The sequence below is a fragment of the Pongo pygmaeus genome, chromosome 14 (genome assembly GCF_028885625.2).
Source record: "Pongo pygmaeus isolate AG05252 chromosome 14, NHGRI_mPonPyg2-v2.0_pri, whole genome shotgun sequence".
Lineage (NCBI taxonomy): Eukaryota > Metazoa > Chordata > Mammalia > Primates > Hominidae > Pongo > Pongo pygmaeus.
Window position 1 is genome coordinate 95,283,209 of NC_072387.2, and position 15,762 is coordinate 95,298,970.

General features: G+C 35.3%; 1 long non-coding RNA gene across 2 annotated transcripts in view; it reads left to right on the plus strand.

Moving 5' to 3' along the window:
- The first annotated feature begins 15,307 nt into the window (after window positions 1–15,307).
- The window catches only part of LOC134738074 (uncharacterized), a 440,002-nt gene continuing 439,547 nt past the window's right edge, over window positions 15,308–15,762 (plus strand). For both annotated transcript variants that reach the window (XR_010123603.1, XR_010123604.1), the window contains exon 1: window positions 15,308–15,421. This is a non-coding gene — a long non-coding RNA (uncharacterized LOC134738074). The remainder of the gene's footprint in view (window positions 15,422–15,762) is intronic.

Consider the following 15,762-nt stretch of genomic DNA (forward strand, 5'->3'; position numbering starts at 1 on the left):
TGTGAAGACAACAGGCTTACTGAACTGCTTAACTAGCTCCCACAATTTCATAAGGTCAACAAAGACCAACTGTGGCAGTCTGCCTCCAAGAGGAGCCTCAATGCTCCCAGCCCCTGGTATTCAGATCCTTGTTAGTATCCTTCCACGTTATAATCAATAAAATATAGCATAAGCAATGGTATATAAGTACCAAGAGTATGCTATTAAAAAACTGCACTTTTGTCTCAGGAGAGCTTAAGTTCTCTTCCCCCATTTGATGACTCACTCTGGAAGAACAAGCTGCTATGTTATGAACAACTCTGTCGTGATCTTTTGTGCCCAGGAACTGAAGTTTCTGACTAATAATCATTAAGAAACTGACAACTGCCAGGAACCACTTGAGTGAGCTCGTTAGTAAATCCTTCCCAGGTGTGCCTTCAGCTAGGTCTGCAGCCCTGACCAATGACTTGACCACAACCTCATAAGAGTCTGAGCCAGAACCACTCAGCTAAGTTACTCCTAACTCACAAAAACTGTGAGACATATATGTTTGCTGTTTTAAGCTACTAAATTTTAAGGTAATTTGTAACACAGCAGTGATAACTACTCAGTACAATTTACCAACTCCTATGCTTCACTAATGAGTTCATCAAAAGTTAAATTAATTCTATAGAAGGTTTTCAAGTCTTCCTAAATAATATATATTCAGATTGTTATTATCAGGTGAAATTACTTTCTCTCTGACCTTAACATCCTTCCTATTTATATTATCTCTATCAAATGTGTTCTCTTTATGTGTATGGCATCTTTTCAATCAGTGTATTATGACCCTAGGTAAAGTGTTTTAAAGATTAATTACTAATTTGAATATGAGATGGAAACAGACTTATCATTTTTGCAACACATAAATGGGAAGAGAGGGATCAGCTTTACTCTTATCTAAGTTGTGCATTGTCAAAGTCACTTTATCCTGCATCATGACTTTAAACATAATCTATAAATCCTATTTCTCTCATATATTCCTGGGCCTCTTGCATTTCTTTAATTGCCAGAATTATATGTAAGCACTTTTTGACATCTTCAAAAGATAGCAAACTGACACCTCAAACTAAACATGTTCCAAATATCTCATATTCCATTAAGCTTGATAACCATTCTGCAGATAGTCTGTATTGATTCTAACAACTTTCATGCAATCATTTTCTTTTTGCTTGGAAAAGTGGAAAACTTGATATCGTTAGCTTTGAGTACAAAACAGTTTTGACAATTAAGGTGTTTTTTAACTTATTTGCTGGTTTCTGTTGCCAAACTGGATTATGCAAACATGAATTTCTTGCTCACAATATGCTATTTTTTAGCTTCATGAGTGTGAAATGTCACAGTGGAAATGTCAGCATCACTGGCAGTGACTTTTTAATCTGGCTTCCTAATCAGTCTATTGCATCTATAGGTGTTCATTTTCCAACTTTCTGTGTATCTAGACATGGTTGCGCTGATAGAATCAGTGGCAGGTTTTTCATTTCAGTGATGCCTGGAAAATAATAACTCCTGGCAGCTACCCTATTTAAGGTGTTTCTCAGTGGTTCTGGAAGTCATTCCTGGAGGTTCAGTGTAGATTTTGCCATTTAAGTTCTTCCAATATACTTACTCACTTTCCTATTAAGTCCCTTTCTGCCTAGAGTTTGATGGTAATTTCTAAGTGCTACAATAAACTCAAACTTATGCCTTTCACTTCCTGTATGTCTACTTCACCCCAATGTTTCCCATCTCAGATAATTCCCTTTATTCAGTTGCTTAAATGTAATTATCAGTCATCCTTGACTCCTTCTTTTGTCTCATCCTCATATACAAAACAACAGCCAATCCTATTGGCTAATATTACTCTGAAATTTATTCAGAATTTAATCACTTTTTGTCACCTCTTCCTCTACCACCAAAGTTAAAGATAAGCTCACCTATTTCCTTAATTATTGTGATTCCCTTCTAACTTGTTCCCCTGATTCTAATCCGCCTTTCTATAATCTTTCCTTCATTAAGTAATTAGAGTGATTGCCTGAGGTCAGGAGTTCAAGACCAACCTGGCCAACACGGCGAAACCCCATTCTCTACTAAAAATACAAAAATTAGCCAGGCGTGATGGTGGGCGTCTGTAATCCCTGCTGGGAGACTGAGACAGGAGAATTGCTTGAACCCAGAGGGAGAGGTTGCAGTGAGCCGAGTCCGTGCCATTGAACTCCATCCTGGGCAACAAGAGCGAAACTCTGTCTCAAAAAAAAACAAAAAACAAAACTCGGTTATATCTCACAAACATACGTAAAATTGCCGTGACTGAGTTAATCCCCTCACCATTTTCTCTTGCTTTATTTTTCTCTATAGCACTTACTATTTTCTAGTATAAGAACTATTTATTCAGCATTGGTTGATTGGCTCTTTAACCAGTTTTTGTGCTCCCATCCAGAAAACCATCAGCCATATGAAAGTAACATTTTTTTCTGTCTATTTACTGCTGTATCTCCAGCATCTAGAACAGCAGCTGTCACACAATAAGTTGCTCAACAGATATTTGTTGAACAAATGAATGGCAGCCCTCCATTCTATCTCTGAATGACTCCTTATCTCACTAAGAATCAAGGACATAGAGTTTTTCATCCCCTGTCATGCTCTACAGAGTCTGGCTCTCGGCTAACCCTGTGACCTCATCCTACCTTGTTCATTTTGCTCCAGCCATATCAGCCTCACTGCTTTTCTGTGGACAGACCATACAATGGTCACTTGAGGGCCTTTGCAGTTGCTGGTCCTTCTGCCTAGAATGTGCTTTTTCTAGTGATCTAGGTACCTTCCTTGCTTCTCGGTTTGTAATATTTTCTTTTTGATAGAAGATAGTATTTGATACATTTTTTGAATCTTTAAGCAATAATCAGGGTAAATGTATTCTTATTTGTATATGTAATTTAATGGGGAGCATATGGAGTACTGCATATTATTCTCATCCTATGAAAGCATATGGAACTCCTAAGATAGGCTTAGAATGAGTGACTAGGGCAATATTTTCTGCAAAAATGCAGACGATATATCAAATAGATTTTTAGCTCTGTGAAATGCCAAAGGAAGAGACGAGCCATTTGATAATTGCCAGAACCTTTCTCTGAAAGCTCACCAGGACCATGAGTCATTATTTAGGTGACAAGATGTCAGGATATGACAAGACATTTCTGTTATATAACATGACAAGGAACTTAACCCAGTTCTAATGCTGAAAAATACAAGTCAAAGTAAAAATAAAAATGAAATAGGTCTTCCTTAGTTTCTTTGATGAAAAGATATCAAAGGACTTTATAAAGTACTTCTATTTTCAAAACGCACAAACTAAGATTCTAAGCCAAAAAGTAGGTGCATTTATAAATGGATACTCAAATGTTCCTTTAGTGATGTATACAGCAATCTTAACAAAAACTTGGCGAAAGAACATAGCTTTGTCAGATTGGTATATTAACTGTAAGGAAATAGTTTTTATTAAAAACAGAAGACTTTTTGTGGAATAAGAATTTAAAGTTTAGAAATATCTCATTTGTATAGATTTCCTAAATTTCTTTGGATATATTTAAAACTACATTAGAATGGTACAGGAGTGTTGTCCTGAAGAAAATAGAGCAGCTTCCATATAAATTTTAAAAGTATACATGTTTTAAAAAAACATTTTAAAAACTACAACTGTTATTAAAAATGACTTCAATGAAAAAGGATGTTTGTCAGTGAAATAAACTACGTGATTTTTAAAAAAGACACCTTTAATACATTTAAATCACATTGAAAAATGATAATTTCAAATGTCAATAAAGGCTCCATGAATTAATAGAAGTGCAAAACTTGCCAAGTCATTATTTGACATTAATTATAAGTTGAAAAGGATGTTGTGCCCATAAAATATTAGCTTCCATTGAAATTATTACCTAATGAAGTAATGGAACTTCTATTGAAGTTTATGATTAAACATACCCTTCAATTATGAAATGTTTTTGAATCAAATTATTTTATCTCTGAATCTAGTTACAATCAGCGAATCACTTAAACAACAGCTTAGACCACAAATAGTTGATGTACCAAAATTTGAGGAGAATGTTATTGCACACTGTTTTCTCATTTCGTATGTAAACACATATGAACAGCTAACTTACTTAGGTAAAAGTGACACAAAGTTAAAAGTTTCGAAGGAAGATGCAGTGAGCTAAGGTGATATGGTGACATCTGCCTCAAATTTCTTCCATTAAAGGTTGTTTTAGTATGATTTCTTCACAAGGATCTATTTTCCTTTACCACACAGGTGTGCTTGTGTTAGGTAGAACTATAATCACTTTCAGAGTATAATTTTGACATTATTCTTACTTTCTAAAGCTCACATCCAAGAGTCACAATAATATTCTAGTGAAGAATGAGTTTTTCTTAGACTCAAACTTTTTCACAATGCTCCTCTGAATTCACTTGCTGCTAAAAATGTGTACTTAACATATGAACTATAGAAAAAAATAAGCTACTGTAATCTCAAAAGCTCAGTTGAGAAAACGTTACTTATGAATAATTGTCTGGAATTTACTTAATTCATCTATTAGTCTAATAACCTGAAATTTATTTTTGGATTAAATCAACCAATCAAAAAACCACGTATCTATAAAATTGGTTTTAGGAATTGGCCTTTGTGTTAATTCCATCCACAGAATATTTGGAGCAGTATTATGAGAAGTATTTATAAGAAACTCATCCCCTCAATTTTATTTTAAAATGTTATTGGAAGGATATTAATTAATCAATATAATAACAAATGTAAATTACCAGGCAATAAGTTGAAGGCATTATTATAGAAATAATAGAAACGTAGTATAAAATAATGGTGAAGAGATTACATTTAAAAATTTTGCAGTCAGTCACAGCTGGGTTTTAGTTACAGCTTGTTTACTTAACACATGAGTGATGTTTGGCAAGTTAGTCTTGTTTCTTCATCTTTATAAGAATGTAACAAAACATCACATGTAAGTCACTTGGCACGTTTCATAGATCTGAATAAGAATTCATTAAATATCAAGAATTATCATTTCTAATAGTCTTTATTTTTGAAGGTTATATGAAGAAAATGTATCTGTGGTCTTAATTGATGAATGGTTATGCGGCACCTGAAAACTGTTTTATGTGACATAATCTTGTGATTTTTGTAGCCGCTTTTGCTTCCATTTTTATTTTACTGCAAAAATTTTAGAGCTCTGTATGTACCTGCTTCTAGAAATGGAATTTGACATTATGACTTCCCTTTACTCTTTTTGAAAATAATTTCACCTTTGGCTCCTGTTTAAAATTAACTAGTTTGTTACTACTTTATGAAGCACCTGTGCCAGTGAAGAAATCATATAAAAAGTCAGAAGCCACTCTGTTTAACCAAGTAAAAGGTGCTTAGGATAATATTAGGGGTTGAAAACCACTGAAAGATCAGGAGAGTGGCAGTGAAGAGAGCTTCCACAATAGAGGATTTCACACCAAAGTTGTCAAATTGAAGCAGTGAAGTCTGTTTCTCAAGAGCTAGTTTGTAAATTTCTGCAGTTGCCAAGATTCTTTAAGGCGGTCCTACCAACTACTTAGGTTGCAGTGATGAAGTAAATAGTTCTCAAGAGCCGGGAGACATGCTGTAAATCTCTCCTCTGCATAAGCTTTAGGATGCAACTGCTTCTCAGAAATAATGGCTTCTGTTTCACTTCTTTGTGCTAAATCACACGTGAGCGCCTGTTATTGGCACACTCCAACTAGGAACCACATACAGGGAGGAGGATTCTGGGAAAAATAATCTTTAGCTTTAGAAAAGAGTGGTGGTGCCTAATGGGCAACAGGTAAGGAAACACATCACCTTAAATACTGTTTCATTCATTCAACAAAAATCTAGAGTATCTAGTACATGCTTGCCAGATACTCTGAATACATGCATGTCGTTTCTGATATAAGGAACTTTAAGGAAGGCAGTAATTGGGCTAGATGTCATAAGAATAGTGCGTACTGTCAAGGAGAATTCCAGAGGGTTGGAAAAGAAATTAACAGGTATAAATATTACTAGGGGTAGAACAGTGGAGTTAAGGAGATAAAGTCATGTTAGTCTTCTGTAAGCACTAGATGTTTAAACTGAGAACTAAAGGAGGAGTCAAAATATCATTTATTATTTACCTGGCAACTTTCCTTTATTTCCTTTGTTCTTACAAAAATCATGAGACAATTATAAGTGTCTCCATTTGACAGAGAGAGAAACTTATTTAAAGTCACACAGCTAGTAAAGGGCAGAACAAGAATGTGATTGAAAAGTTTACTAATTCAGTGTTTTGTGCTTTCTATTCTTCTATACTGACTCTCATATCATCCAGGGTTACATTAATAAAGCAGGTACAATATAAACAATATGGAGAGAAAAATTAAATTTGTTATTTTAAGAATTGTAGGTATAAATGATAATCTCACAAAAGCATAAAATCAAATTTTATATATTTATTTAAATGTAAATGCAGAAAAGATACATGTGATGCAGTAGAATGTAATTGAACTCATGCTTGTATACATAAATGGAGGAAGAAAAAATGAAAAATATATGGAGAGATAAAGAAGAAATGAAAGAAGGAAGGAAGGAAGGAGGGAGGGAGGGGGGAAGGAGGGAGGGAAGGAAGGAAGGAAGGAAGGAAAGAAGGAAGGAAAGAAGGAAAAGACATTTTCTGCTTTCTCTGTTTATTCAGTCAACAAAGATAATTGATGATCATCATAAGCCTGTCCCTATTCTAGGAGTTGGTGATAAAAAGCTAAATGATTTATGACACTTGCAGTCAAGGCCTGAGAGGAGAGGCAGGTAAGTAGTTAATGATGACAGATGTTACTTGAATGTGTCCTGCCATCTCCCTTTCTCTTCTGATATGTACTCTCCTACTTGTGTCACTTAGTTTCTCTGTATTTTAGTGCTTTCTGCTAGCCTCTCCATAACTTTTACTTCCATTCCACAACCAGCCCACTCAAAATCTTTATTATTATAAACCCATTCAAAACATTAAACAGCCCTGGTTTAAATATTAGAAGAGCATGTGATAAAATCTATAAGGAATATGTTATGAATAACTAAGTGTGTCTTAAAGTATTAGATTTTCCAAATCTGGTTGTATATTAAAGAAGTCATTTGTTATAACACAATGATGCCAGAACATCAGGAGCTTTATCTGAAAAGTAGGTATTTCTGCACCTTGATAATTATAGTACAGAAGTTGACTTACTATCCATTTTCATCTCCATCGCAAAATTATTGACCCAAATCAGCCAGACCAAATAAGTCCTATACCTGAAAGTTCAGTTCTCTAATACACTGAATGTCTAGAATCTTTGTTTCTGGAAGTACTTCATACTGGGAACATTATAAATAAAAATGGATTAAATAAAATACAAATTCCTTGTGTAAGATAATAGTGAAAATGCTCTATAAATGTAAAGCATTATCCTAATTATCAGCTTAGAAGTATATTATATTGAAATAAGCCAAATAAGGGGTAGGAATTTATGTCACTCATGGTCCAACCAAAGAAACATAATCCAACTCAGATAATTAAATAGAGAGAATTCAATAGAAGAATCTAATCATGACAGTTGCAAAAAGATGCAATGGCCAAGAAGGTGAGACGCAAATTAGCAACAGATTAAGGTGCTTCACCCACTGGGCTCAAGGTTCAAAAAGAGGAGTGGATGTTACCAGAACTCAGCAACTGAACTGCCTGGTGGATTCTAAAGCTAGCAGTGGCTTCTCAGAGAGGGCATGTGGTCACTGCCAGAGGTGTCACCTGAAGTGAAGAGGGAGGTAGTGCCTTGGCTTCCTTCACCTTTTGTCCTCCAGTCTCCTTCCGGAGCATCCCAGTGATGAAATTTAACTGAAAGATAGTTCCCAGCAGAACCAGGAAATACAGTTTACAAGGGTCATCCCTTGAAACTCAGAGCAGAGTTGGGGGAAAGTGAGGTTTCCAAGCAAACAAGCAGTGGCTAGCAAAACATCATTTTGAAATGGTTACTCTTTTTTTCTCATTTCCTAAAATTTTTATGAACATTAATTTACATTTTTGTTAATACTGTTATAAATGAGTTAAGACATGCTCTGAAATGAATCGTGTATTTTTTAATAAAAAATCAATGTATCAGCTTGATGAATCTATTTGTACATAGTGTCCACATATTCAAATGATTATAAATAGAAGTCCGTGTTGTTTACCTGGTTAAAACTCAAAAAGGCTTCCCAATGAACTTAGAATGAAGTAGACGGTTGGCACTCTTTTCTTCTGGGCCCTCTGAGCCTCCTGCCAGCTCTTATGAAACCATGTCTCATTACTTTCCCCTCAGTTACTGAATTCCTCTTGCTCTGGCTGTCTTCCTCTTTCTAAAACAAATAAAACTTTTCCTTCATCATAATATATTTAAATTTGCTGACTGTTTTGCCTGCCATACTTTCTTCATATATGTTTTAGCTGGCTTAGCATTGAGGAATCAGCTAAACTTCCACACCCTCAGAGTAGGCTATGTGTCTGTTCTACCTGAGGAAGTCTTTTCACTCTTCCATGAAAGTCAGTCACTTTCTACGTAGCATATTCCAATATCTGATATTTTCTTTTTTTGCTTGTTGGTTTCCACTAGAATTGAAAACTCTCCCTATATGGAGACTTGTCTTGGCTTCTAATGAATCTGGTCCCCAGCAACTAAAAGACAATGTTTGGCACATACAGACACTTCATAAATATTTATTAAATGCATAAATACATACATGAATGAATATTGTATTGCTGGACTTTAAGCTCCTATTTTGTTTCGTTCATCTGGCCCCGCTTTGCTTGCTGCCTTAAGAGGCTTGCCACCTCCCCTAAGGCAAGATGCATTTAAAATTGATTGTTTAAGTACCAAGTCACTATCTAGACAGATAAAATTGATTCACATGGTTATTCTTTTTAAAAATCAGCTACCTAGATCTCTCTCTCTCTTCCTTTGCTTCTGGAATGGATGTGGTCAACAGATTCTCCAAATCTCACTCCGGATTTCCAAGAAACGTTTTATGGATTTTTTTCATAAAATTTGAAACTTAGGTTCAGAAAAAGAAAAACTCATGCAAGTGTCTTCAACTCAGCTAGCTTTCCAAACTGAATTTTCTCCAAAACAGGAGTATAGCTAGCTTTTCAAACTGAATTTTCTCCAAAACAGGAGTATTGAGTGCTTGCTCAGCTGTATTTAAATTGGTACTTGGTCTCCCCTTTGCACTTTCATCTAGGTGTGTCTAACTTCCTTGGCAAGGAATTCCAATGTGAGAAATGTTAAAAGATAAATTTTAGACAAATTACATTTAACAGATTTTATTTGAGCATTGAACTATTCATGAATCAGACAACAGCCAGAACCAGAAGAGGTTCAGAGAACACTGCCCAGCAGCGTGAGCAGCAAGCTTTTATAGGGTGAGCATGGAAGCAAAGTACAGAAACCACCTGACTGGCTACATCTATACATCTCCCTTACTTGGGCATGGTGTGATGAGGCATTTGTCTTATTTGGTCATGGTCTGATCAACTGACTGCCTGTGATTGGCTAAAATTCAGCAGTTTATTACAAAATATACTCTTAAATTAGGGTTTAGTTTGTTTACATACTAAAATAGTTTTCAGTTTGTTATTTAGCAATTCAAAGTACAGAGACAGCTTTAGGCTGGCGGCCTCCTTTTTATTTAATTTAACAGGAAAAATGGATGGTAGCATAAAAAACTTGCTCTCTTTTCCCTAACACTGATTTTCCAGTACATTCTTATCTAGTGCATTTTTTTGATTTCTTCTTTTTTATGCAAGTGCAATAGTATAAAAATTGAACATGTGATAGAAGTTGTTAAAAATGTTTACTATTTGGCTGGGCATGGTGGCTCATGTCTGTAATCTCAGCACTTTGGGAGGCTGAGGCAGGTGGATCATGAGGTCAGGAGATGGAGACTATCCTGGCTAACACGGTGAAACCCTGTCTCTACTAAAAATACAAAAAATTAGCCAGGCGTTGTGGCAGGCGCCTGTAATCCCAGCTACTCAGGAGGCTGAGGCAGGAGAATGGTGTGAACCCAGGAGGTGGAGCTTGCAGTGAGTGGATATTGCACCACTGCATTCCAGCCTGGGCAACAGAGCGAGACTCCATCTCAAAAAATAAAAATGTTTATTATCCAAAAAAGATAAAACAATGAGAAAACAGACATGAAATCATGGCAAACAAAGCTATGATAGATGAATGAACTGTATGCCTTTCCTCTACAGTTGGCCATTGAATGTTCAGTTTATATGCTGAAGGAAAGTCTGTCCTAGGCCTTTTTTGTTTTAATTTTTGTTACGTGTATCTTTAAGTCTACTTATTAGAAAAATGAACCTCATACGGTTTGTATAACTGTGGCTTGTTTTCCCACCCCTTTCCATGGTGTAGTCCCTAATGCTGTATTTGAGTCTCATCTCTCTTTCCTTCCCATCTCTCTGAAACTTCCATTTTACTGTCTTAATAATAGCCTTGGCTCCATTCCCACTCTTCTTTCAGCTCTGGCTTGTGTCTTGCTTTCCTCCTGGCTCCAAGCCCTGTTCCCACCGTCTTAGCCCTTCCAACTTCAGCTCCTTCAGTAATTTTCACTGCACCCCACCTCTAGCTACAAATTTACATTCTGTTTTGGCAAACATCCACACTTTCCTGCCCAATCCCAACTGCCTAATATACAGTGCCATTAAAATCTCAGAAATTAATCTTGAATTCTTTCAACTCTTCATAGATTAAATTTTTCCAAGTTATGTGTATTACTGGAACTATTCTTAATATCACTTTGACTTCCAAACATGTTCTTTGGGCCACATGCCCCATAACCTCAAAAACTAAATTCTGTATTTTGTGCCTTCTCTCTTATATTATTATTATTTTTCCTTAAAAAAAGCTCCATTACTTTTGGCCTGGAGATGTTAAATTAATTCCAACATGATACTTTAAAACCTCTCAGCTGTAATGCCTTACCACAATCACAGACAAACCTGAAATCTTCCCAACACATATCTGGTCCAAATAGTAGCTTGTTCCTTTTTATTTTCAAGTTTCCAAGTCCAGTAACATATTTCTCTTTCCTACAAATTCCATTCCTCTTCTCATAGGCATTGTCTGGAACTGGGTAACATCTTTCCTGTTATTCCCATGAATTATTTTTATTTGCACTGTTCAGCAAAAGAAGCCACACATATTCATCCTCTGGCTTCACAGAGTGGCTGTGATTTTTTTTCCTGCTCATTCACTTCTGTGCTGTCAATCTCACATCCCTGACAGGGAGGGCTCAGTTCCACTCACACAGAATTCCATACCAAACCTCTCATGCTTAAAGGTTACCAAAGTTTAAAAAATTTTTTCTATGAGCCCCCAAAGGAAAAATTAATTCTTTGTGTTAAGGAGTTTGTGATATGCACTGCTGTCCAAAGTATGAGGCCAATTCAGGCATCCATCGTGCCTGAATCCAAGGATCTTGCCTGGAGTAGAAGCTCTTTCTTACAAAACAAGTGGCAGATTCTGATGAGTACAGCCTCGGCTGCAGGGGCAGGTCTGGTCATACACAGGACAAGCCGCAGGAGCTAGAAAATTACCATGTGGGGACAGTGATGGGGTGGACTTGGTAGACAGATACCTCAGATCTTTCAACTCTTAGGTGGACAAGCACTAAGTTGGCTTCTAAATACATTTCTAAAGGTCCCCAGTGGGACTGGGCCCAGGTTTACCACAGCAGTAAATTTCTCATGGAGGCACACTGTATTGATTATCTCCCCTTATCTCTCTCATTTCTCCTTTTCTTCATGATTACCACATAAACCATCTGCACACACATTCATGTCTCAAAGTGTGTTTCTGAACTCTAAGAGTAAGATTGCCATTTAATTTCCATCCTCTCCATTATTCTGTGGAATACTTTTACATGCTCATTCAAGTTACCATGGAAAGGTTGATAAAAAGTCTGAAAAAATCCGGTAAGGTTAGAAACTCGTAACTGTACTAGTTACTAAGTAAAGACTACTGTTTTTTTCCTCAGTGTGATGACACTACATTTATTATCTTCATCATTCTAAACTGTTTACTCAATCATAATTAACTTTATGACCACATTTCTACTCAGCAGTCTTTTGTAGGCATTTAGTTTGCCCATATTTCAATGAGGATTTAGTGCAGATATGAATGTTGTTAATATTGGTTTTCCCAATAAATAGGAGCTTTCAGTGCCTAATATGCCCCAGTCATCATCATAAGGGCTTTATGAATATTTACACATTTCATCTTTAAAACAATCCTATGAGATAGGTAGTATCATTATCCTGGTTTTTCAGAAGAGTTCTGAGGCAAAGATAATAAGTAGCATGGCCAAGGGATGACAGTTAATGAGTGGCAGAGCCAGGAATAGACTCTCTCATCCCCCGTCACTGCAATCTCTCTTTAGTACCCATGTACTTAACCATGATGCTGTATCGGTTATACATTTTCCAATAAAATAAAACTTAAGTTATCCAGAATGAAAAGTCATCCAATTAAAGAGATTTATTTTAGCATAATGAGCTACTAATGACAACAAAAAATTCTTAGCTGTCAGATTTTCCTCACCAGTATTGTTTACACTGAAATGCCTGCTATTTAGTCTTTAATTGGTATACATAAGCAATCCCATTTCTGTATGCATTTACTAATTTCTTTCTTATCACTAATGTTTTATGAGGTTACAAGGAAATATCTATTACACAACACCCAGCATTTATGTTGAAAAAATATTCCATATTGAACACCTTTGCAACCTCCTTCCTTTAGACATCTGTGATGTTGATCTCATTCACTTCAACCTATTCTCCCTGTAGTACCTGCCCCCAGTGAATCTCCTTGTCAAAATACCCCTGTGGACTTCTGTTTCTTTCTTGGAACTTATGGAAAAATAATATTACAAAAATGAATTATTACTTCAAAGAGGTTGATTAAATAATAAAAATGAACACAAAAAGCACAAGAGTAACAATAACAAAACTCTTTAATATTCTACAATTATAATGAGAAAGTTAATATGTGTATATTCTACCATGTGCCACACAATGTGCTATGCATTTTATAGATGATATCTCACCCTGCTCTAACGGAATTCCTTTGAATTTGTCAGCATGGATTCCATCTGACAGAAAATAAAATTTAAATGTCTGAGAACTCTGCCAGAGTATCTACCTCTTTCCATTTAACTACATTGGAACAATCTAACTCATGGATAACCCATATATAACGTGAATATAATTCTCAATTTACCAGCTAAATCTACTTAGTCACTTATGGTCAAGCAGTTTTATAAAAGCAAGTAGTTTAACCAGTTATTTTCACATTTATTCTAGCTCTTTCCCAAGACAATATCTTATCTCTGTTATTTACAAACAGAAAAGGAAAGTCTAATATGTATTATTCAACTCTACGATTATTTGTAAATTAATTCTGATAATAGTTAATAGTTCAAGGAAATGATGCAGCGAGTGGTCAACCAATGAATATCAGCTATAGGAAATGATCATCTAAGCTTGAAATAGCAAGTGATCAACTGATGTATATTAGCTATAGGAAATGAATTTTGGTTAGCTAATAAAGGAATGTAATTTTATTAAGAATGAATAAGAGGAGTGGATAATGTTCACAGTCTTGGTAAATTCATCCATGGCAATATGAAATATTTCTAAAAGATAGTCATCATTTTACTCTTTTTGTATAATAAGTTTACAGAGTGAGCAGACATGAAAAATAATATATCATGCCACGCATAGTTACTCCTGAATAGAATTAGAATTCAACATATCTGTAAATTAGTCAGGAAGAAACATAATTATATGCAAAATGAGGAAAGATGCGGGATAGGGTGGAGAGTTATGTTGGAAGAAAAAATTAAGCATCACAGTTATGTGATGATGATATGCAGATTGGTACTAAAACCAAAACTATGAAAATAAAATAGAAAAGTAGTATGAGCAGGCAGTCTAATGTGGTTCCTTGCAAAAAGAAAAGCGTACGTCACAGTCAACTCAATTATTTTTTGTGGCCTATATTACATTTTGTGCTGAGTCATGTTCCACTGGGGTTTGAAGTTGAATGGCCTTACACTCTCAAGTTCTCCACTGCATGGCTGCTTAGATGTAGATGTGACTGTAGGCAGACAGATGAGTTACAAAGTTAAAACGTGTTTATACACAAAGAATGTTGGCAGGTGGCTTTTTATTTTACTTAGATGACTCAAGAACTGTTGTGGATGTGTAAAAAAAAGTAAAGGTTTTACTCTATGCTATAGAATGCTTCTGTATGTATCAAAATGTAAAGTATGTATCACATTAAACTATATGCTAACATACAGTGAAAATATTAAAACACAGTTACAATGTTAGAATATTTTAATTATTTTTATAACTATACCTTTATAGTAGTAATGCTAATAATGTTATCGAACTATTATTATATTTGTTTTGTTAAAATACTATGTATGGTTATAAAAACATAATAAGTATTATATGTGTATTTCTCAGAAATTATTTAAAAAACAGGTAACTTTTCATGCATTATTGTTTTTAAACATTTTAATTATATGCCAAAAAAATACATTTTTAACCAACCCTAGCTTCAATAACATATACACTAAAAAATTTATATATAAAACATTTTGCCATCTGACTTCAAATTAGCAGGTCTGAACTGAGGGTAATATTAAAATTGACATTCCAGTTAATCCAGGAGACAGAAGAGGCCTTAGGTGTTGCATCAGGAGTTAGGAGAGTCAGAGTTATAACAAAGAAGATCATGTGGCTCCTTTGAAGAATAAGTGAGAATAAGCAGCAAGATTAAAGCCATAAAAAAACTAGAATAATGATTGACTCAATTTTGATGAACTGAAAAGGCTATGGATAACAAGAGTTCCAGAACTTCTTTTTCTATGAAGTCCTGTGCCTGCTCATTGAAAAACAATGAATCAGTCTAGACTTGCAAGATGAAAGAATTCCCTCAAAGCTGGACATTTATATATTATTTATGTAGCATATTTCAATATTGATGGTATAGCCTCATACACAGTTGATTGTAAAACCATTCTTTCTGTTAGAGTAGGTAGGCAGACATGAGCAGGGCAGAAGAAGCCCTCCCACACATACCAGGAATGTCAGAGAGCATCAGGTGATGGTCAGGCAGCTGTTAAACTGCCTCTCTAACATAATAATTGATTCCAGCTGGTACTAGTTAAAGGCAGTCTCCCAACAGATAGAAAACACCTGAAGCTGGTGAGCAGCCGCTTCCAGATAAGATCTCAGCACACTAAGAGGCAAGATGGTGGAATTTAACTAGTGTATGACCTTTCTTTAGGAGCACTCAACTGGTAAGATTTTACTTACATTTCCAGATACAATTCATTGTTTTCTCCACTGTGTTCAGTAGAATTTATTAATTATTCTCTTAGAAGTATTTTGATTTTGAATTTCAGCAAATTTTATGCATTTGAGGGTTGAAATTTAATCCTATTATATTTTTTGTTTAATCTCAATTTCCCTTTCCATCTTCTGTTTCCAAAAGTAGCCACTCTAGTCTGCCCCAGGGTTATTTTTGTTGTTTCCATATGTTCTTGTGTGTAAATGCTGAACTTTTTACATTTATTGAAAATATCTTTTCCCTGTTGTGCTTCCATCTGTATAATTTCTACTAATTTATCTTCCAGTACAG